At 37.6% G+C, this 23,793-nt stretch overlaps 6 non-coding genes across 6 annotated transcripts; all 6 read right to left on the reverse strand.

Annotated features, from left to right (window-relative positions):
• Positions 1-11,147: 11,147 nt before the first annotated feature.
• LOC137489990 (small nucleolar RNA U3) lies at positions 11,148-11,360 on the reverse strand. Its single transcript, XR_015477312.1, has one exon. It is a non-coding gene; the product is annotated as a small nucleolar RNA U3 (small nucleolar RNA).
• A 2,228-nt stretch (positions 11,361-13,588) lies between these two features.
• Positions 13,589-13,804, reverse strand: LOC137489992 (small nucleolar RNA U3). The gene has a single exon (XR_015477309.1). It is a non-coding gene; the product is annotated as a small nucleolar RNA U3 (small nucleolar RNA).
• Positions 13,805-16,022: 2,218 nt separating this feature from the next.
• LOC137489987 (small nucleolar RNA U3) lies at positions 16,023-16,241 on the reverse strand. Its single transcript, XR_015477311.1, has one exon. It is a non-coding gene; the product is annotated as a small nucleolar RNA U3 (small nucleolar RNA).
• Positions 16,242-18,845: 2,604 nt separating this feature from the next.
• LOC137489989 (small nucleolar RNA U3) lies at positions 18,846-19,061 on the reverse strand. The gene has a single exon (XR_015477310.1). It is a non-coding gene; the product is annotated as a small nucleolar RNA U3 (small nucleolar RNA).
• Positions 19,062-20,879: 1,818 nt separating this feature from the next.
• Positions 20,880-21,095, reverse strand: LOC137489991 (small nucleolar RNA U3). Its single transcript, XR_015477313.1, has one exon. It is a non-coding gene; the product is annotated as a small nucleolar RNA U3 (small nucleolar RNA).
• A 1,527-nt stretch (positions 21,096-22,622) lies between these two features.
• On the reverse strand, positions 22,623-22,838 carry LOC137489986 (small nucleolar RNA U3). Its single transcript, XR_015477308.1, has one exon. It is a non-coding gene; the product is annotated as a small nucleolar RNA U3 (small nucleolar RNA).
• Between the last annotated feature and the right edge of the window lie 955 nt (positions 22,839-23,793).

Here is a 23,793-nt window from a genome sequence, read left to right on the forward strand (position 1 = left end):
AATGGGAATTATGTCACTCTAGAAGATTTAGCGTGGTTATGATCTGAAATGTATTTAATTAAAGGTCAATTTGCACACAGAGTCTTTTAAAACCAGTCTTAAGCCAGACGTTCGGGACTATCGATCAGTTCAGCTATGCATACATCATAAAAAGTACAGCTTTTAAATTAACTGACTATATATTAAAACAGATAGTGAAATAATAGTAGATTCAGGTGGCACAGAAGTCATTCCCCATTGCTCACTTATTCATTACGCAACTACTCAGGCAAAACCCACTCTCGAATCTCAACCTAGGCAGAGCAGTGAAAATTAAACCCATGTTACATGATGCATTACATGCACTCAAGCACCATCGATCATGAAGATGAAAAGGAAGAGAACGTTTCCATGCTTGTTGGAGAGCAGGAGATATATCTTTTCATGGCAGGGTAATTGGCCGGCTGAGATACGCAGAGCGCAACGGGATATAAATGGTCCTTTGATGGCTCCTCAAACGGTAATCCAGCATCTCACTTTCCCCTTCGCTTGACTTAACACTCACCATCCCTCAACTCTCAAAACACCCCGGTGTACAGAAGATGATGTTTTCCTGCTGTGACGTAAGTGATCGCAAGTGTTAGTGAACAACTCTACCACATCCTTATCAGAACATGAAAACAAGTGGAACAGCAAGTTCTGCGATGACAGCCCAAAAGTCTTTGAAAAATTACTCATAGAGTATGGTTGAGTTGAAATATGTAACCCACAAAATCAGAACGGGTAAGTCTGTGAGACTGCCAAACATGCATTACATAGGTAAAAAAAGATATTTTTAATTTTATGCTATAAAATGTTTATGCTATATAGAATATTAAGTAAAGATCATGCTCTATGAATAAATTTTGTAGAGTGGAGGAACTATGACGTCCCTTTGTAGGCTAATTGGCTGCTAGCATCAAACAGGTTCCCTCGAAAAAAATCCCTATAGGATTTTCCCATAGGCTTTTGGAAGATTGCAAATAATAAGCTCTGTGTAATAAGCTCAACTGACCCAGCCGAGGCCTGAACCTGCAACTGTGAGGGCACAGCACTACCTACTGCGCCACTGCGTCGCCTTGACTAAAGATTAAACCAAAATAAGTACAAATACTTTTTGAATAACTTGTATTTTGCATTCATTTTAGATCTAGATTTATTATGAAAACGATTTGTTATTGACCCATAAGCCACCACTATCAACCACCTTTAGTATTCTATTTAGACCTTCAACACACAATCTTCTATTGATGCACAGTCTCTTCATTCAGTGGTAGGCACACTCTCTATTATACAGTCTAAAGCTGGGGTGTCCAAACATGGTCCTGGAGGGCCTGTGTCTTAGCTCCAACCCCACTCAGACACACCTGAGCTAGATTATTATGCTCTTATGAAGCTTGTTCGACCTCATGAGGCACTACAAGAATTTGCTGCCGCCTGACAAGAGCAATGCATTCTGGTTAGACCATTTGCCCGATTTAATCGGCGCTGCAGCCATCTTGTGATCACATGTGCCGTCAAAGTAATTTGGGGCCAAAACGAGAGGAGGTAGTCAGGTGTGCCACTGCAGTTGGTCAAAATTGGCTGCTGAAGCTTTTGATGATGACACTTTATTCTCATTAGTCAGATTATATGATGACAAGGACATGATGTGTGTTACATGTTTTTTATTTTCATTTTTTTTACACATATATATAATTAAATTTTTTATATTTAAATATTAAAAAAACATGAAAGCATAAAAAAATTAATAAAAAAAATAAAAATAAAGTTAGGCTATTTAAATATATTTGTGTTGTATAAGAATAAATGTTTGGAAAACATTCTATATTAAATAAAAATAATTAAATATTTTCTGAATCTCTTAAGGTATGAGGAAAGAAAACAAAAATGATTGTAATCATCGTTACCATTTTATTTTTTTATATGCTTCTTCTTTGTTCCTTTCTTTTCTGTGTATAAAATCACCCTCTCTATATGCAGGGTAATGCTTTTGTATTATTATTACTATTTTTATTACAGGGTTCTTGTTTATATAATCTATTTCTGTCATGAATTGTACAGTGATGTTTATATTATGTTAACAATATCTAACTATCCATGCACGTTTTTTAAAATACTATACTGATAGATGACAGGCAGCGTTTGACATTAACTTTTTTGATCACCAGCCACAGTGGCTAGTAGTTTTCCAACAGTACTAGCCACTTGGCATTTTCACTAGCCACAATTTTGACTGTGGCATCCTAAAATTACTCGATTTAAATTATGTGTTATGTCCACATACCTCGTCATTCATTTAACTTTTTTTGTGTTGTGACCTTGTTCAGTGAGGATGAGCAAATGTGTTGGGGTTTCATAGTGTCGGATTGCAATTCGTTTTATTTCACATGACTTTTTAGGGCTCAACATTATGGATTTAACAATTTTCTCTTCAGCGACACCAAACTAATTATTTTCTTGCCACAAATTTTAAATAATGTGTGTGAAAAACATTCCATGTGAGATAATGAAAGGATGATCGCGCGCACACAGTTAATGTTAGGACCATTAATACTCTGTTCAAAGAATGGTTAAAGCGAAAGCGGCAACCGCTGGTGCTTAAAAAAAAATCTCAAGCTCTTGAAAACAGCAGGACTGTGGGTGTACAGAGAACCGATTTACAGAAAACGCACCAGTTGCGTTTTCAGGCATAATTACTTCTTGCAAGGAAATGGGACATGAGAGCTTTTAACCACTCGCGTACATCACATCAGCTCTTTGCGTAACACACTAAAGCTCTAATCAGTGAGTGAGAATCGCCTGTGCTTTACCATGCTCCTGATCATCCTCTTATTCTGTATTTACCTGCTTTCAGTTTTTTAACACATACTTTTTATGTGGTCATAAACTAAAATTAAAATTTTTAGTGGTGAGCCAGCACTGGCAATTTAAAAAGTATTTTCAACTGGCTAGTGGTGATGTCTGTCCAGCCAGACCTGAACTCTACCCGCATTTGGTGTGATTGTCAAGCCCTGGTAATATGTGTTTAGGTAGAACTACAAAACTACTTTTTCCGTTTATTTTGTGAACATAATTGAAAATTTCTTGCAGTTACAGAGAAAGAAGATATTAAAAGAAGACAAGCTTTATTTTTTTCAGACATCAAATGCAAAAAAAAAACAAAAAAAAAACAGCAAAACAAAAAAATTGTTTAGTTGCTTAAGCATATTACTGAAAGCACTAAGTGTCTGACTTGACTGCATTTTAAAAACAACCATTCGCAGACCAGTGTGGATCAACTCTAACAAGTCTATTGCCTTGCTAGAAACAACCTGGGAGGAGTGTTGGGGCAAATTCGAGATAAAACTTCAGGACACAGACCCTCAAGGACTGAGTTTGGGCCTCCTAGGTATTAAAACTTCTCCTACTTCACAATTTCACTACTATCATACACATGTACACATGCACACACAAACACACATACACCTTAATGATGCTAGTCACTCACCTCCTCAAGGAAACTTGTCACACAGTGCAATGCTTGAAGTTCCCATAAGGACAATGGAGTGAATCTTGCGAATGCTATCACATCCCTCTATCATCATCCTTTAGCTCAGGGCCGGTGCTGTATCCCTAGAGACTGTGTCACTGGAGCATATCACTTATAATGAGGGGCCCCTGAACCCATCAAAACTCATTTAGAGAGCAGACTGACACATACTTGTACAACCTCATATTTTGACACAAGCTGTTGCAGTCACCTGCATTTCCTTAAGGTCTCGAGGGATGAATGTATCCCAATTTTAAGGCCATTTTAGTATCCTGTGTGTCTGTATGAGTGAATAGGCATAAGACTAATAATAATACGTTTAATGCAGTTTTCCACTACCACTTGCTGATTCAAAACACTGCATATTTCGTATGTGTCCTGTATTTGATGCACCAGTTTTGTGCTCTATATTCTCCAGCGGTTGAGCAGAATCCAAGAACCAACTGTGCAACATTTATGGTGGTCCAGTATTAAGAAACACTCCACAATTTGCCTTCAAAGTACACAAAATACTTGTATTTCATTGCAGAAAATTCAACAGCACACTATTTAATGTGGTTTATTGATTTTTATTTATTTATTTTTTTATAAACACACATTCCAATTTTGGTTCTTCCAACACATTTCAAACAGAGTTGGAACAGTAAAGCATTTATCACGTTGTAATGTTGCCATTCCTTTTCATAACACTTAAAAGACATTTAGGGACTGAAGACACCAAGTGATGAAGTGTTTCAGGTGCAATTTTTCCCATTCTTCCTGCATACAAGTCTTAAGGTGGCAACAGGACAGGGTCATTGTTGTACCGCTTAAAAAAAAAATTGGCTCTCCAAGTACCACCATAAGGACCGGCATTGAAGTACAGTAGCATAGTAGCAACTACAGTTCTGCACAGTTCAAAAAAGAGGCAGATTAATTCCTATTATTAAGTATATTTATTATTGTCAGCCATTAAACATTAGAAATAGTTTGAACATTAACACTGCACTCTTAATGAATTAATAAGCATCAACGTTAAACATTTTACTTTAATTATTCTGCGAATCCTCTGCGTAATACACTAGAAGGAAGCCTGCCTACCACGTACCACAGTTTGAGAACCACTGCTCTATTGTAGACTCTTACTCTGCAGCCAGGACTTTTTAATGTGTGCAGAATGTGGTTTTGCCTTGTCTTGTTGAAATGTGCATCGGCGTCCCTGGAAAAGAAGGCAGCATATTGTGCTCCACAATCTCTAAGTACTTTTCAGCATTAGTGGTGCCACCACAGAAGTGCTTGCCAAGGGCAATGACACAACCCATGGCAGACCCTGGCTTTTGGACTTGTTGCTAGTAACAGTCTGGATGAAGCTTTTCTTTTTTGGCCCAGAGCACACAGCGTCCATTTCTCAAAAAAAAAAAAAAACCCCAAAAAAACCCCCCTGAAATACTGATTCATCTGACCACAGTACAGGTTTTCACTGTGTGATGGTCCATCCCATCATTATCCCAGAGAAGTTGACGGCGCTCATGGACACTGTTAACATAGGGCTTCCTTTTGTCACAGTACAGTTTTCACTGGCAATTGTGGGTATAACTATGTATTGTGATACTTGACAAAGGTTTGCCAAAGTAGTCCTGAGCCCATGTGGTGATTTCACTTATAGAAGAATGATGATTCTTGATGCAGTACCACCTGAAGGATCGGAGATCACGGTTGTTTAGCTTAGGCTTGCACCCTTGTCCTTTACGCACTGAAAGTCCTCCAGATTCCTTCAATCTTTTAATTATTTTTTGCAGTGTTGAAGGTCAAATCTCCAAACATCTTTCTATATTTCTTTAAGAAACGTTGTTTTTAAATATTTAAATAATTTTCTTACATATTTGTTTGAAAACTGACGATCATCACAATAGTATCTGGATGCAGCCTTTATGACGTAAGCTGAGATTGCATCACTCAGCGATGCACTGTCAGACACAATGCACTTAATGGAGTGAGTGACGTCACTGTGATGGGTAGGGTTAGGGGTGGGGTTAGGTGAGCACATTAAAAAGCATTGGATGCAGCTCAGATTGGACTGCACCGAGTATGTAGCCAGACCCCTCTCGATCCTCAGCCCATCTTTGCTCCTAAAGGACTAGACCTTTCTTGAATGCTGCTTTTGTACCAAATCATAATTAATTTACCTGATTAACAGCCCTAAACTGCTCCTGTCACAACTTTTTGTTTTTGTTTTACATGTGTTGAAAGTCTAGATGACAGAAAAAGATGTATATTTACAAATAAATTGATGTTGACCAGACAAAACATGAAATATTTTGTGTACATATTGTCTGCAATGCAAGTCAAAGTAAATTTGGAAATCACTACTTTCTTTTTTTATTTTTGCTTTCTATACTGTCCCAACATTTTCTGATTTGGGGTAGTAAGTTTGAATTAAAGTGTTACTCCAATGCCACAGCCATATCACCCTGCAGCCCCAAACAGGTTACTAGACCACATGGGAAAACTAGGTTGCTGTTGGAAGTGGTGTTAGTGAGGCCAGCAGGGGGCGCGCAACATGTGGACTGTGTGAGTCCTAATGCCCCAGTATAGTGAAGGGGACACTATATTGTCAGTGGGCACCGTCTTTCGGATGAGAGGTTAAACCGAGGTCCTGACTCTCTGTGGTTATTAAAAATCCCATGGCGCTTCTCGTAAACAGTAGGGGTATAACCCTAGTGACCTGGCTTAATTCCCCCCATAGGCCCTTACCCATGATGGCCGCCCAATTATTCCCATCCACCGAATTGGCTTTATCAGTGTCCACCACTCCACCAATAGCTGGTGTGTGGTGAGCTTACTGGTGCCATTGTCCTGTGGCTGTCGTCGCATCATCTAAGTGGATGCTGCACACTGGTGGTGGTGTGGAGAGACCCCCCCTCATGGTTATAAAGTGCTTTGGGTGTAAATGTGACAAATGCGGTATATAAATACACAATACATATTCCCAATATATGCCATGCTGTGGGACATCAGGGGCATTAACAGTCTGTGTTTTGTGTTTTTTTTATCATGATTTTACACTTATGGGATTTACATGAGAATGAACGAGGAAACAATAGTGTTTGAGGTACACCATATATCATTTCCATGTGTCCGAATTTAAGTGTTTCACATTAATATAATCACATCTTCCAACTTAAACTGGATGTACAATAAGGAACATTTTCTTAAATTAAAGCTACAGTATAGTTTGATCTCTACAGAACCTAACAATCTGCTTGTTGTCATAGAGTGAATTTCCTTGTGATTTTAAATAAGGTATGAGGTAATATGTGTACTGGTATTTGTGCTATTATTTAATATACCTAAAAAGCATATCTTATCCCATTTTTTTTTGTGGTTTGTGCACCATATCAACATCGACTCTGCTTGTTTGCAATATAAAATTTCATCTGAATCTCTACACATACATACATACAGTACATACAATAATGAATGAGTAGATATTCAATGTAAAAGACCAAACAAGCTAGCAATATGCTTTGATATGCTGATGCTGACAAGGGACTATATGGAGCTTAAACGAGCTACAGTATATACATTTGGCTAATTGGTTGGAGGGTGCTATGAATGTGAAACTATTTTATTTAGCCTAATATTTACATATATTTTTTAAACCCCTCCTTCCTAATAGAAAACGTGATATAATTCACAAACCAAAGTCATTAGCTTAGCACACAGTGCACAGGCTACAGTGTTTTTTAATTCTAAACTAAATGTCAACTCGAGCCAAGCCAGCAGAGGAAAATAAGGCATATCCTCCATTTGTTTACACCATATGTCAATTAAAACGTAAGTAAACTAATGGTAGCAGTTTACAACTAACCATATCATAAACACACAAATGTTACAGTCACAGCTTATGCTCGCAGCTACATATGTGTAAAACATGCTTGAGTGAACCAAGTGCTAAAATGCAATTGCTTTCCGTTTTCTCTCTATGTCATACGACTTTATTGGATCTGTTAATAAAAGAAATTAAATGAATTTGGTCATATTAAAGTGTCACACACCATTACTCGCATATCATTTCATCTACTGCAGAGGCAAATTATACCACAAGGAAAACTGTGGCTGTACATAAATATTTAAAGATGAACAGACTCACGGTTCAAATGATTTGTATTCTAGACATTTTAATTAGCAACAACAAATCCAGTGAAATGAGCACCTTTGAAATGCACAAGCAACTGTCAGAGTAGACTGATTGTCTTTGTTTAACTGTTTATTTTATTTATACACAGATATTAAAAGTTTGCCATTGCATCTGGTATGGAATGCAAATGCAATACTTCTTATAAATCCAAGAATATTCAAATATATTGTAAGAGTTGCTAAGTATATAAGTTAAAAACTGTGTGGGAACTTGAAAACATTATAGGTCCTCTCATACACCCAGAGCAATAGGGCCCAAGATGTGCATGGAGCGATTTGTTGCTATTTTTATACCAGAACAACTCTAGTTTTCTAAAATGTCTTTATCCACAAAAGTAACAGAGCAAAGTGTAAAAGTAAAGTAAAGAGTAAGTAAAGAGGCCAAATGGAGAAGGCTCAATCTTTATCTTGCACTGCAGATGGTCTGTTTTACTGTTTTCTGGATAGTAAACCATGCAGTTTTCCACTTACAAAGTTCACCATGTAAATGGCAAATGCATCATGGCGCGACATAACTGACTCTTAAAGGGAATGGGAGATGAGACTCTGGCCCCGTTTACACTAGTGCGTTTTAGTTTTAAAACGGCATTTTAGAATGAAAACGATCCGCGTCCACACTCGCGTTTTACCCAGCGTTTCTGAACTGTTCTCCGTCCACACCAAAACGCTGAAAACGCACATCACGTGACCACACACACACTCTTTGGCAAGAGCTGCAGCCCATCTACCCAGGATATTTAACGGGATATTTCATTCATCTTGTTGTCTTTATCAAACGACATATTCCCTGACTTTGGTCATTGGAATCTATTACTTGTTCTCAGGTTAATGTAACCACGATTTAATGATTAATGTAACCACGTAGCCTATTCTGTAAATTGACTGATCGCTTGCCTTTATTTCCTATAATGTATAAACTTATTGTACGTTATACTTTTATAATGGCCATTATCGATTATTAAAACTTATATTCAGCAAAAAAGAGGGTATGTTTTGTATTTTCACTGAAATTGAAAGGAGACAGTTGTTATCGGCTCCGTTTTGTTATAAATATCCACACAGGGGAGATGACGCTCATACTGTATATGCAGCACGGCGCCTCAACATTTCTGCTGTCTGTTTAGTTGTTAATATTAAAATGAAAATAGGCAGTTCCTTATATCATGTTTACATTTTATTGTTGAGAAAGTGAAACAACGTAGCCAGGGTGATGTGAATGAAGTTATAAAATACACTGTTCCCTTTGAAGATTTACCCGTGTCCTCGGTTTTCCATATCAAACTGAGAAGAAGAGACTGCAGCCTTGATCAAACTTGTGAAGTCTAAACTTACACGGAGAGGATGCGAGACTGAACTGTGTGTTGGGGCTACTTAATATTGAGGAAAAGCCCCAATCAGAAAGGCGAATCTCTGCAGCCCCGCCTCCGTTTTCAGATGTCTCCGTTTTCCTCCATCCACACTGAGACGGAGCAGCAGCATTTCAGAATGAAAAGGGCCTCTCCAGCGTTTTCGAAACGCTCCGTTTTCGGCGCTCGAGAACTCCGACGTAGTGTAGACGGATGGTGTAACCGTAGAAAAACGCATGCGTTTTCAAACTAAAACGCATTAGTGTAAACGGGACCTCTAATTAGTTTAATGCAGGTTATTCTCAAAACACATCCTTAACTCATTAAGAGAATAAGCACAACTCTGACCATGCTCTGGGGCACAACTGTATTTTTCCATCCTTAAAATAGCAAAAGTGGACTTGGACGTGCCCTTATTACGTTAGCATCAATTGCTTTAGACTTTGCGCCTAGATTGTTAAAATAGAGCCCTATATGTATTATCCTGTGTAAATGGATATAATGCTTAAATCCAAACTTGAAGACTTTTTTCAAATTCATTATCAGCATTACACAGCTGATTGCTTCAACAAAATACATACTTAAATTAAGTGTAAAAGCAATCATTTTCTAACATTGCTTATTTCAAGATTAATCAATTAAAAGTGTTGTTACGTTTGTCTACACATTCAGTCTTCTGTTTATACCTATTCTCAGCTAGTGATGGGAAGTTCAGATCATTTTACTGACTCGGGTCCTTGAGTCTCGTTCATCGAGATGAACAAATCTTTTTTCGAGTCATTTCCTTCATTTGGTTCAATTTGCCAAAATATTATTAAAATGTTACGAATTACTTCCACACACATCTACAACTAGCCAAAAAGGTTGATTACATGACAAATAAGTGGTAAATAGAATACTATAAGAAGGAAAGAATAATAATTCAATGTTTACCTGCTCTTTTGTCTATGAAGGTATTTTTGTCTCTTTGCACAGCTCACCTCTTCATGTCTTCAAATGTCAGTGTTTTGTTCACGTTACACTGACAGTCACATATAATCTGAACCAATGTACACAGTCTGAGTCGATAGGAGCCATGATAATTAGTTCACCTTTCAAGTCTTCTGGTTCTTGAGTCGTTCGTTCATCACGTGACAGAATGACTCAAACACAAAGACTCGAGAGTTGAATGGTTCAGTTCTTTTTCCAGCTCTAAACGCATATGATTAGCCCGTGAGAAACGAATGACTCAAACCCAAAAGAGGACTCGAGAGATGAACAGATCAATTCTTTTTCCGGCTCTAAACACATATGATAGGCTTCTGCCTTTCCGCATTGAACAAATCAAAATACATGAAATGAACAATACTATAGACATAGCCATATACTTTTCTCTCTGCTACTTTCAGGCAGACAGTTCTGCAGAATCCAGTCACGCACCAGCCGGCTGAAGGAAAGTTTATTCCCTCTGACTATCAGGGTGATGAACACTTAACACACCTCACACAATGGCAACATGGTGCGTTTTTGAAATGTAAAATCGCGTTCACTGTGATTGGAGCACTTTTACTAAAAGTTTATCATTGGCTGAAAAACACTAGCTATGCAGTTAGCTCATTGGTTTGTTTCGAAGCTTTGAAAGGCTATTTTCACCCATCACTACCGTAATTATAATGTTGTGTTTAATGTGATATTTCTTTAGGATGTGGTTTCCATGAAATATGTATTTCCGTTTTCCCTTTACTGCTTTTATTCGCGTCATACTAATCTTAACTCTTGGTTTGTTTTCTACCAATAGATTTACCTTAAATAAATATTCTTTGATCAACATTTTAGTGGTTAAATTATAGACTCAAGTTTACTTCTACTTTATGTGGTAACAACTTTAGCATTCAAAATCTAGATACACATTGTTAAAGTCTACACCTATAAAGTAATTCATTACACAGGATCAATAGAGCTTTAATTATCAAATACAGCAAAGTTCACAACTTATTAATTCACGTCAAATCCATTGTTGATAACACTGTCAACAAAATTCATTAACAAATATTTACAGTAGGTTAAATCTGATGTTAATACAATTATTAAAAACCACTCAGTTTATACTCTTTTCCTCCCTTGTAAGATGCAACAAAGAACATTCATCAATGATACAGAGCATATGATTCAAATCATCTCTCTACATCTGATTCATGCTCTGAAAAGAGTATCAAGAATTATCATCGTGGTTTGGGAGACTCATCACTTTAGAAACACAGTTCCTAGTTAAGAACTATAGAAATGATCCCTGAAAGTATACTCTTACATTTCCAACTGCAGAAGGAGGTGCAGTCCCTTCCGACCCTCACTGTCTTAGTGACGGTTACTTCAACACAAGCATTCACTCACATGCACGAAACAACGATTAGAAAAATAACACCTGCAACGTCTTTGTTTTTAAAATGATGTACGCTTAAAATATGTGAACACTTTGAACACATGCAGCTGTAAAATGCATTTTACAACTCTTGTTAATAGCTAAAGTTGGTAAATTGTGCGTAATATATTTTTATGTAATTTGATAATTATGTACCCTCTCCTCTGTGTTTTTATTTTTTTTTTTAATTTTCTTTTTCTTTGGTGGTGGGCCTAATCGCCAACAATGATAAGACGACCTACAGAGAGGAGGTGCACACTCTGATGCAGTGGTGTCAGGAAAACCACCTCTCACTTAGCATCAACAAAATCAAGAAGCTGGAGGTGGCTTTCAAGAGAGAGAAGAAAGAACACACTCTTATCACCATCAAAATGACATGGGTAGAATCAGCACTTTCAAGTTTCTTTGAGTCCACATCGCTGAAAATTTGACATGGACTGCTCAAACAGATACAGTGCTGAGGAAGGCACAACAACGCTTCTTCTTCCTCAGGCGTCTCAGGGGGTTTGTAATGAGCCCCCATATTCTCTGCTCATTCTACACCTGCACTGTGGAGAGCATCCTGACTGGCTGTATCACCACCTTGTCTGGAAACAGCACTGACAGCAATCCCAAAGGCCAACATAGGATTGTGCGAACTGCTGGATGTATAGTAGGAGATGAACCTCCCTCCCCCCCAGAACATCTACACCACTGCAGTGCATGAGGAAAGCCAAGAGAATCATCAGCGACTCTATCCACTAGTGATGGGAAGTTCGGATCATTTAACTGACTCAGATCTTTCAGTCTTCTTCATCAAGATGAACAAATCTTTTTTCGAGTCATTTGGTTCATTTGGTTCAACTTGCCAAAATATTATTAAAATGTTACGAATTACTTCCAAACACATCTACAACTAGCAAAAAAGGTTGATCACACGACAAATAAGTCATAAATAGAATACTATAAGAAGGAGAAAAAAATAATAAGATGTTTACCTGCTCTTTTGTCTATGAAGGTATTTTTGTCTCTTTGCACAGCTCACCTCTTCATGTCTTTAAATGTCAGTGTTTTGTTCACGTCACACGGACATTCACATATAATCTGAACCAATGTACACAGTCTGAGTCGATTGGAGCCATGATGATTAGTTCACCTTTGAAGTCTTCTGGTTCTTAAGTCGTTCGTTCATCACATGACAGAATGACTCAAACACAAAGACTCGAGAGTTGAATGGTTCAATTCTGTTTCCGGCTCTAAACGCATATGATTGGCCCGTGAGGAACGAATGACTCAAAAACCAATAGAGGACTCGAGAGATGAACAGATCAATTCTTTTTCCGGCTCTAAACACATATGATAGGCTTATGCCTTTCTGCATTGAACAAATCAAAATATATGAAATGAACAATACCATAGACATAGCCATAAACTTTTCTCTCTGCTACTTTCAGGCAGACAGTTCTGCAGAATCCAGTCACGCACCAGCCGGCTGAAGGAAAGTTTATTCCCTCTGACTATCAGGGTGATGAACACAACACACCTCACACAATGGCAGCATGGTGCGTTTTTGAAATGTAAAATCGCGTTCACTGTGATTGGAGCACTTTTACTAAAAGTTTATCATTGGCTGAAAAACACTAGCTATGCAGTTAGCTCATTGGTTTGTTTCGAAGCTTTGAAAGGCTATTTTCACCCATCACTACCGTAATTATAATGTTGTGTTTAATGTGATATTTCTTTAGGATGTGGTTTCCTTGAAATATGTATTTCCATTTTCCCTTTATTGCTTTTATTCGCGTCATACTAATCTTAACTCTTGGTTTGTTTTCTACCAATAGATTTACCATGAATAAATATTCTTTGATCAACATTTTAGTGGTTAAATTATAGACTCAAGTTTACTTCTACTCTATGTGGTAATAACTTTAGCATTCAAAATCTATATACACATTGTTAAAGTCTACACCTATAAAGTAATTTGTTAGACAAGATCAATAAAGCTTTAATTATCAAATATAGCAAAGTTCACAACTTATTAATTCATGTCGAATCGATTGTTGATAACACTGTCAACAGAATTCATTAACAAATATTTAGAGAAGATTAAATTTGATGTTGATGTGTTTATTGAAATCCACTCAGTTTATACTCTTTTCCTCCTATGTTGTAAAATACAACAAAGAACATTCATCAATGATATAGAGTATATGAATCAAATCATCTCTCTACATCTGATTCATGCTCTGAAAAGAGTATCAAGAATCATCATCGTGGTTTGGGAGACTCATTACTTTAGAAACACATTTCCTAGTTAAAAACTATAGAAATGATCCCTGAAAGTATAGTCTTAACTTTCCAACTGCAGAAGGAGGTGCAGTCCCTTCCAACCCTCACTGTCTTAGTGACGGTTACTTCAACACGAGCATTCACTCACATGCACGAAGCAACGATTAGAAAAATAACACCTGCAACGTCTTTGTTTTTAAAATGATGTACGCTTAAAATATGTGAACACTTTGAACACATGCAGCTGTAAAATGCATTTTACAACTCTTGTTAATAGCTAAAGTTGGTAAATTGTGCGTAATATATTTTTATGTAATTTGATAATTATGTACCCTCTCCTCTGTGTTTTTATTTATTTTTTTAATTTTCTTTTTCTTTGGTGGTGGGCCTAATCGCCAACAATGATAAGACGACCTACAGAGAGGAGGTGCACACTCTGATGCAGTGGTGTCAGGAAAACCACCTCTCACTTAGCATCAACAAAATCAAGAAGCTGGAGGTGGCTTTCAAGAGAGAGAAGAAAGAACACACTCTTATCACCATCAAAATGACATGGGTAGAATCAGCACTTTCAAGTTTCTTTGAGTCCACATCGCTGAAAATTTGACATGGACTGCTCAAACAGATACAGTGCTGAGGAAGGCACAACAACGCTTCTTCTTCCTCAGGCGTCTCAGTGGGTTTGTAATGAGCCCCCATATTCTCTGCTCATTCTACACCTGCACTGTGGAAAGCATCCTGACTGGCTGTATCACCACCTTGTATGGAAACAGCACTGACAGCAATCCCAAAGGCCAACATAGGATTGTGCGAACTGCTGGATGTATAGTAGGAGATGAACCTCCCTCCCCCCCAGAACATCTACACCACTGCAGTGCATGAGGAAAGCCAAGATAATCATCAGCGACTCTATCCACTAGTGATGGGAAGTTCGGATCATTTAACTGACTCAGATCTTTCAGTCTTCTTCATCAAGATGAACAAATCTTTTTTCGAGTCATTTGGTTCAACTTGCCAAAATATTATTAAAATGTTACGAATTACTTCCAAACACATCTACAACTAGCAAAAAAGGTTGATCACACGACAAATAAGTCATAAATAGAATACTATAAGAAGGAGAAAAAAATAATAAGATGTTTACCTGCTCTTTTGTCTATGAAGGTATTTTTGTCTCTTTGCACAGCTCACCTCTTCATGTCTTTAAATGTCAGTGTTTTGTTCACGTCACACGGACATTCACATATAATCTGAACCAATGTACACAGTCTGAGTCGATTGGAGCCATGATGATTAGTTCACCTTTGAAGTCTTCTGGTTCTTAAGTCGTTCGTTCATCACATGACAGAATGACTCAAACACAAAGACTCGAGAGTTGAATGGTTCAATTCTGTTTCCGGCTCTAAACGCATATGATTGGCCCGTGAGGAACGAATGACTCAAAACCAATAGAGGACTCGAGAGATGAACAGATCAATTTTTTTTCCGGCTCTAAACACATATGATAGGCTTCTGCCTTTCTGCATTGAACAAATCAAAATACATGAAATGAACAATACCGTAGACATAGCCATAGACTTTTCTCTCTGCTACTTTCAGGCAGACAGTTCTGCAGAATCCAGTCACGCACCAGCCGGCTGAAGGAAAGTTTATTCCCTCTGACTATCAGGGTGATGAACACAACACACCTCACACAATGGCAGAATGGTGCGTTTTTGAAATGTAAAATCGCGTTCACTGTGATTGGAGCACTTTTACTAAAAGTTTATCATTGGCTGAAAAACACTAGCTATGCAGTTAGCTCATTGGTTTGTTTCGAAGCTTTGAAAGGCTATTTTCACCCATCACTACCGTAATTATAATGTTGTGTTTAATGTTATATTTCTTTAGGATGTGGTTTCCTTGAAATATGAATTTCCATTTTCCCTTTATTGCTTTTATTCGCGTCATACTAATCTCAACTCTTGGTTTGTTTTCTACCAATAGATTTACCATAAATAAATATTCTTTGATCAACATTTTAGTGGTTAAATTATAGACTCAAGTTTACTTCTACTCTATGTGGTAACAACTTTAGCGTTCAAAATCTATATACACATTGTTAAAGTCTACACCTATAAAGTAATTTGTTAGACAAGATCAATAGAGCTTTAATTATTAAATATAGCAAAGTTCTCAACTTATTAATTCATGTTGAATCAATTGTTGATATCACTGTCAACAAAATTTATTAACAAATATTTACAGAAGGTTAAACCTGATGTTGATACGTTTATTGAAATCCACTCAGTTTATACTCTTTTCCTCCTATGTTGTAAAATACAACAAAGAACATTCATCAATGATATAGAGTATATGAATCAAATCATCTCTCTACATCTGATTCATGCTCTGAAAAGAGTATCAAGAATCATCATCGTCGTGGTTTGGGAGACTCATTACTTTAGAAACACATTTCCTAGTTAAGAACTATAGAAATGATCCCTGAAAGTATAGTCTTAACTTTCCAACTGCAGAAGGAGGTGCACTCCCTTCCAACCCTCACTGTCTTAGTGACGGTTACTTCAACACGAGCATTCACTCACATGCACGAAACAACGATTAGAAAAATAACACCTGCAACGTCTTTGTTTTTAAAATGATGTACGCTTAAAATATGTGAACACTTTGAACACATGCAGCTGTAAAATGCATTTTACAACTCTTGTTAATAGCTAAAGTTGGTAAATTGTGCGTAATATATTTTTATGTAATTTGATAATTATGTACCCTCTCCTCTGTGTTTTTTTTTATTTTTATTTTTTTTTCTTTGGTGGTGGGCCTAATCGCCAACAATGATAAGACGACCTACAGAGAGGAGGTGCACACTCTGACGCAGTGGTGTCAGGGAAACCATTTCTCACTCAGCATCAACATAATCAAGAAGCTGGAGGTGGATTTCAAGAGAGACAAAAAAGAACACACTCTTATCACCATTAAAATGACACGGGTAGAATCAACACTTTCAAGTTTCTTTGAGTCCACATCGCTGAAAATTTGACATGGACTGCTCAAACAGATATAGTGCTGAGGAAGGCACAACAACGCCTCTTCTTCCTCAGGCATTTCAGGGGGTTTGTAATGAGCCCCCATATCCTCCGCTCTTTCTACACCTGCACTGTGGAGAGCATCCTGACTGGCTGTATCACCACATTGTATGAAAACAGCACTGACAGCAATCCCAAAGGCCAACATAGGATTGTGCGAACTGCTGGATGTATAGTTGGAGATGAACCTTCCTCCCCCCCAGAACTTCTACACCACTGCAGTGCATGAGGAAAGCCAAGAGAATCATCAGCGACTCTATCCACTAGTGATGGGAAGTTCGGATCATTTAACTGACTCAGATCTTTCAGTCTCCTTCATCAAGATGAACAAATCTTTTTTCGGTTCATTTGGTTCAACTTGCCAAAATATTATTAAAATCTTACGAATTACTTTCAAACACATCTACAACTAGCAAAAAAGGTTGATCACACGACAAATAAGTCATAAATATAATACTATAAGGAGAAAAAAATTAGATGTTTACCTGCTCTTTTGTCTATGAAGGTATTTTTGTCTCTTTGCTCAGCTCACCTCTTCATCTCTTTAAATGTCAGTGTTTTGTTCACATTACACTGACAGTCACATATAATCTGAACCAATGTACACAGTCTGAGTCGATTGGAGCCATGATGATTAGTTCACCTTTCAAGTCTTCTGGTTCTTGAGTGGTTCGTTCATCACGTGACAGAATAACTCAAACCCGAGGACTCGAGAAATGAACGAATCAATTCTTTTCTGGCTTTAAACGTATGATTGGCTTCTGCCTTTCCGCGATGAACAACTCAAAATACTTGAAATGAACGATACCACCTGCACAAATGTGCGCATGTGCGGATGAACGAATCCCTCCTTGAGAGGACTCGTAGTTTCTGAGTCATATTGAAAATTCGTTCAAAATGAACAAATCGTTCATGAACAACCCATCACTAATATCCACCCAAGCCATAGACTTTTCTCTCTGCTACCTTTAGGCAGACAGTTCTGCAGAATCCGGTCACGCACCAGCCGGCTGAAGGAAAGCTTCTTCCCTCTGACTATCAGGCTGATGAACACTTAACACATCTCACATAAAGGCAGCATGTTGCATTTTTGGAATTTAAAATTGTGTTCGCTGTGATCGGAGCACTTTTACATTCATTCATTCATTTTCTTGTCAGCTTAGTCCCTTTATTAATCCGAGGTCGCCACAGCGAAATGAACCCCCAAGTTATCCAGCAAGTTTTTACACAGCGGCCTTCCAGCCGCAACCCATGCCTGGGAAACATCCACACACACACTCATACACTACGGACAATTTAGCCTATCAATTCACCTGTACCGCATGTCTTTGGACTGTGGGGGAAACCAGAGCACCCGGAGGAAACCCACGCAAAGGCAGGGAGAACATGCAAACTTCACACAAAAACGCCGAGGTTCAAACCAGCAACCCAGCGACCTTCTTGCTGTGAGGCGGCAGCACTACCCACTGCGCCACTGCCTCGCCAGCACTTTTACACAAAGTTTATCATTGGCTGAAGAACACTAGCTGTGCAGTTAGCTCATTAGTTTGTTTCGAAGCTTTGAAAGGCTATTTTCACCCATCACTACCATAATTACAATGTTGTGGTTAATGTGATATTTCTTTAGGATGTGGTTTCCATGAAATATGTATTTCCAATTTCCCTTTACTGCTTTTATTCCCGTCATACTAATCTCATCTTTTGGTTTGTTTTCAACCAATAGCTGACCCTTAAATAAATATTCTTTGATTAACATTTTAGTTGTTAAAATGTAGACTTCAGCATACTTCTACTCTATGTGGTAATACTTTTAGCATACAAAATCTAGATACACATTGTTAAAGTCTACACCTACATCGCGGTTTGTTTGACAAAAACAGCATAACTTTAATTATCTAAAACAGCCTAATTTATGATTTATTAACTAAGAGCAAATCCATAATTGCTAGCAATATTAATAAAATAAATTGACAAGTATTAAAAGAAGGCTAAGTATGATACTGATATCTTTTTTAAGATCCACTCAGTTCATAATCTTTTCCTCCTATGCTGTAAGACACAACAAAGAACATTCATCAAAGATACAGAGAATATGAATTAAATCATCTCTCTGCATCTGATTCATGCTCAGAAAAGAGTATCAAGAAGCATCATCGTGGTTTGGTAGACTCAACACTTTAGAAACACATTTCCTAGTTTAAAACTATAGAAATGATCCCTGAAAGTATAGTCTTAACTTTCCAACTGCAGAAGGAGCTGGAGTCCCTTCCGACCCTCACTGTCTTAGTGACGGTTACTTCAACACGAGAACTCACTCGTATGCATGAAACAGTAATAAGAAAAGTAACACCTGCAACGTTTTTGTTTTTAAAATGATGTACGCTTAAAATAAGTGAACACTTTCAACACATGCAGCTGTAAAACTGCATTTAATAAAGCTGCAGTCACACTGGGCTTTTCCTCCCATAGACTTCCATTCGCCACCTTGTATGGAAACAGCACCAGCAGCAATCGCAAAGGCCTTCATAGGATTGTGTGAACTGCTGGACGCATAGTAGGAGATGAACCTCCCTCCCTCCAGGACTTCTACACCAGGCAGTGCATGAGTAAAGCCAAAAGAATAATCAGCGAGTCTACCTACCCAAGCCATAGATTTTATTCTCCGCTACCTTTAGGCAGATGGTTCTGCAGAATCCGGTGACGCACCAGCCAATTGAAGGAAAGCTTCTTCCCTCAGACTATCAGGCTGATGAACACTTAACACATCTCAGACAGTCTCTTCCATACCCCTCACTGCACACCATCAATATGTAGCATGCTCTGCACCTTAACCAATCCATACTTAAAACAATACTGCCTAAAGCTATGGGTACACCTGTTCATTGTACACATCACTGTCAACACTGCCAATTTTACATTGTCCTGTTTTTTTGGAAGTGTGCTGTTGTATGTTGTTGTACTTTGCAATGTCTCTGTTTTACACTATTTGTATTTTGTCTCGAGCTAGCAGCTAAGCTTTTATTCATCATAGCACACGTGCTGCTGATGATGTGACAATAAATGTGATTTGATTTATTTTTCTTTCTTTATTTTTCTTATTTATTCCTTTGTTGTTAAGAAATGTAAAGTAATTTTGTTGTATAAGAAAAGTGTACATGCTGATTCTTGTTAATAAAAAGAATAATAATAAAAAGTAAAAATGTAAAATTGCTTATTTTTGTTATAATTTTTATATATGTTTTATCATTTCCACACAAATGATGGCAGTTAAATGGAATCCTCATATCCGAGGATTTTGAAAAAACAAAGCAATTATTATTGGATTAAATATATAGTGGTCAGTATTTCTAAAAGCGACATTTAGGTGCTTGACGTTTGGAAGAGTTTGAAGATGTGTTTCAGTCGCCACTTTTGTCAGTACCACACTAATTTTTTTGTCAGTAAAAAAGGCAGCATGGTGCTTGTTTGGAATGTAAAATCGCATTCGGTGTGATCGGACCACTTTTACCGAAAGTTTATCATTGGCTGAAAAACACTAGCTATGCAGTTAGCTCATTGGTTTGTTTCGAAGCTTTGAAAGGCTATTTTCACCCATCACTACCGTAATTATAATGTTGTGTTTAATGTGATATTTCTTAAGGAAGTTGTTTCCATGAAATATGTATTGCCAATTTCCCTTTACTGTTTTTATTCGCGTCATATTAATCTCAACTTTTGGTTTGTTTTCAACCAATAGATGTACCTCAAATAAATATTCTTCGATTAACATTTTAGTGGTTAAAACGTAGACTTAAGTGTTCTTCTACTCTATGTGGTTACATTTTTAGCATTTAAAATCTAGATACACATTGATAAAGTCTACACTTACACTATATACCTATTCAGTCTACATGATGATTCATTTGACAAAAACAGCAGAGCTTTAATTATCAAACTCAGCACAATTCATGATTTATTAACTAACATAAAATCCATGAAAGTTAATAATGTTGAATATTTCATTGACAGGCATTTACAGAATATTAAGTATGATATTGAAATCTTTATTAAGAACCACTCAGATCATACTTTTTTCCTCCTTAGTTGTATGACACAACAAGGAACATTCATCAATGATACAGAGGATATGAATTAAATCATTTGTCTGCATCTGATTCACGCTCAGAAAAGAGTATCAAGAATCGTCATTGTGGTTTGGGAGACTCCACACTTTAGAAACACATTTCCTAGTTTAAAACTAAAGAAATGATCCCTGAAAGTATAGTCTTAATTTTCCAACTGCAGAAGGAGCTGGAGTCCCTTCCGACCCTCAATGTCTCAGTGACGGTTACTTCAACACGAGAACTCACTCACAAGCACGAAACAGTGATTAGAAAAGTAACACCTCCAATGTTTTTGTTTTTAAAATGATGTACGCTTAAAATATGTGAACACTTTCAACACATGCAGCTGTAAAAATGCATGTAATAAAGCTGCAGTCACACTGGGCTTTTCCTCCCAAAGACTTGCATTCATTCGCATGCGAATGCGTCAAACCGGAAACACGTGGTCATGCTTTAAGTTTCGCAGGTTGCTGCGGTGCAAAGTTCAAGCTTGGTGAACTCTGACCTGCGAAAACGCATCACTCGACTGCATGAGACCAATCGAGGATCAAAACATGACCTCTCTGGACAGAAATTTAGAACATGGAGCAATCGCTCGCTTTTTTGATGCTGAATAATCTTGTTTATTCCCGTCCCTTTTCACAGCGCCACACAGAATATCGCACACACAAACTCTAGTGTGACCGTAGCTTTACTCTTGTTAGTAACTTAAATTGGTAAATTGTGTGTAATATATTTGTATGTAATTTGATAATTATGTACCCTCTCCTCTGTGTTTTTTTTTTTCTTTTTCTTTGGTGGTGGGCCTAATCGTCAATAATGATGAGACGACCTACAGAGAGGAGGTGCACACTGGACGCAGTGGTGTCAAGAAAACTACCTCTCACTCAACATCAACAAAACCAAAAAGCTGGAGTTGGATTTCAAGAGAGAGAAGAAAGAACACACTCCTATCACCATCAAAGGGACGGCGGTAGAGAGAGTCAGCACTTTTAAGTTTCTTGGAGTCCACATCACTGAGGATTTGACATGGACTGCTCACACAGATGCAGTGCTGAGGAATGCACAACAATGGCTCTTCTTCCTCAGGTGTCTCAGGGGGTTTAGAACGAGCCCCCATATCCTTCGCTCGTTCTACACCTACACTGAGGAGAGCATCCTTACTGGCTGTATCACCACCTTGTATGGAAACAGCACCAGCAGTAATACAAAAAGGCCTACATAGGATTGTGCAAACTGCTGGATGCGTAGTAGGGGATGAACCTCCCTCCAGAACATCTACACCAGGCAGTGCATGAGGAAAGTCAAGAGAATAATCAGCAACTCGATCCACTAGTGATGGGAAGTTCGGATCATTATACTGTCTCGGACCTTTCAGTCTCGTTCATCGAGATGAACAAATCTTTTTTCGAGTCATTTTGTTAATTTGGTTCAACTTGCCAAAACATTATTAAAATGTTACAAATTACTGGATACATATTGTTAAAGTCTACACCTATACTATATAGCTATATACCTATTCAGTCTACATAATTATTCTCTTGACAAAAACAGCAGAGCTTTAATTATCAAACACAGCATAATTCATGATTTATTAATTACCATAAAATCCATGAATGTTTATAATATTGAAAATATTTATTAACAGGCATTTACAGAATATTAAGTATGATAATAATATGTTTATTATGAACCACTCAGATCATACTATTTTCCTCCTATGTTGTAAGAGACAACAAGGAACAATCATCAATGATACAGAGGATATGAATTAAATCATTTCTCTGCATCTGATTCAGGCTCAGAAAAGAGTATCAAGAATCATCATCGTGGTTTGGAAGACTCCTCACTTTAGAAACACATGTCCTAGTTAACAACTATAGAAATGATCCCTGAAAGTATAGTCTTAACTTTCCAACTGCAGAAGAAGCTGGAGTCCCTTCTGACCCTCACTGTCTCAGTGACGGTTACTTCAACACGAGCATTCACTTACAAGCACGAAACAGTGATTAGAAAAGTAACACCTCCAACGTTTTTGTTTTTAAAATGATGTACGCTTAAAATATGTGAATACTTTCACACATGCAGCTGTAAAAATGCATGTAATAAAGCTGCAGTCACACTGGGCTTTTCCTTCCAAAGACTTCCATTCATTCGCATGCAAATGCGTCAAACCGGAAACACAGGGTCATGCTTTAAGTTTCACAGGTTGCTGCGGTGCAAAGTTCAAGCTTGGTGAACTCTGACCTGCGAAAACGCATCACTTGACTGCATGAAACCAATCGAGGATCAAAACATGACATCTCTGGACAGAAATTTAAAACATGGAGCAATCGCTCTCTTTTTTAATGCTGAATAATCTTGTTTATTCCCGTCCCTTTTCACTGCGCCACACAGATTATCGCACACACAAACTCTAATGTGACCGTAGTTTTACTCTTGTTAATAACTTAAATTGGTAAATTGTGTGTAATATATTTGTATGTGATTTCCAAACACATCTACAACTAGCCAAAAAGGTTGACCACACGACAAATAAGTCATAAATAGAATACTATAAGAAGGAGAAAATAATAATTCAATGTTTACCTGCTCTTTTGTCTATGAAGGTATTTTTGTCTCTTTGCTCAGCTCACCTCTTCATGTCTTCAAATGTCAGTGTTTTGTTCACGTTACACTGACAGTCACATATAATCTTGACCAATGTACAGAGTCTGAGTCGATTGGAGCCATGATAATTAGTTCACCTTTCAAGTCTTCTGGTTCTTGAGTCGTTCGTTCATCACGTGACAGAATAACTCAAACCCGAGGACTTGAGAGATGAACGGATCAATTCTTTTTTCGGCTCTAAACGCATAGGATT

The sequence above is a fragment of the Danio rerio genome, chromosome 1, assembly GCF_052040795.2.
Source record: "Danio rerio strain M-AB ecotype USA chromosome 1, GRCz13ab, whole genome shotgun sequence".
NCBI classification, from domain to species: domain Eukaryota; kingdom Metazoa; phylum Chordata; class Actinopteri; order Cypriniformes; family Danionidae; genus Danio; species Danio rerio.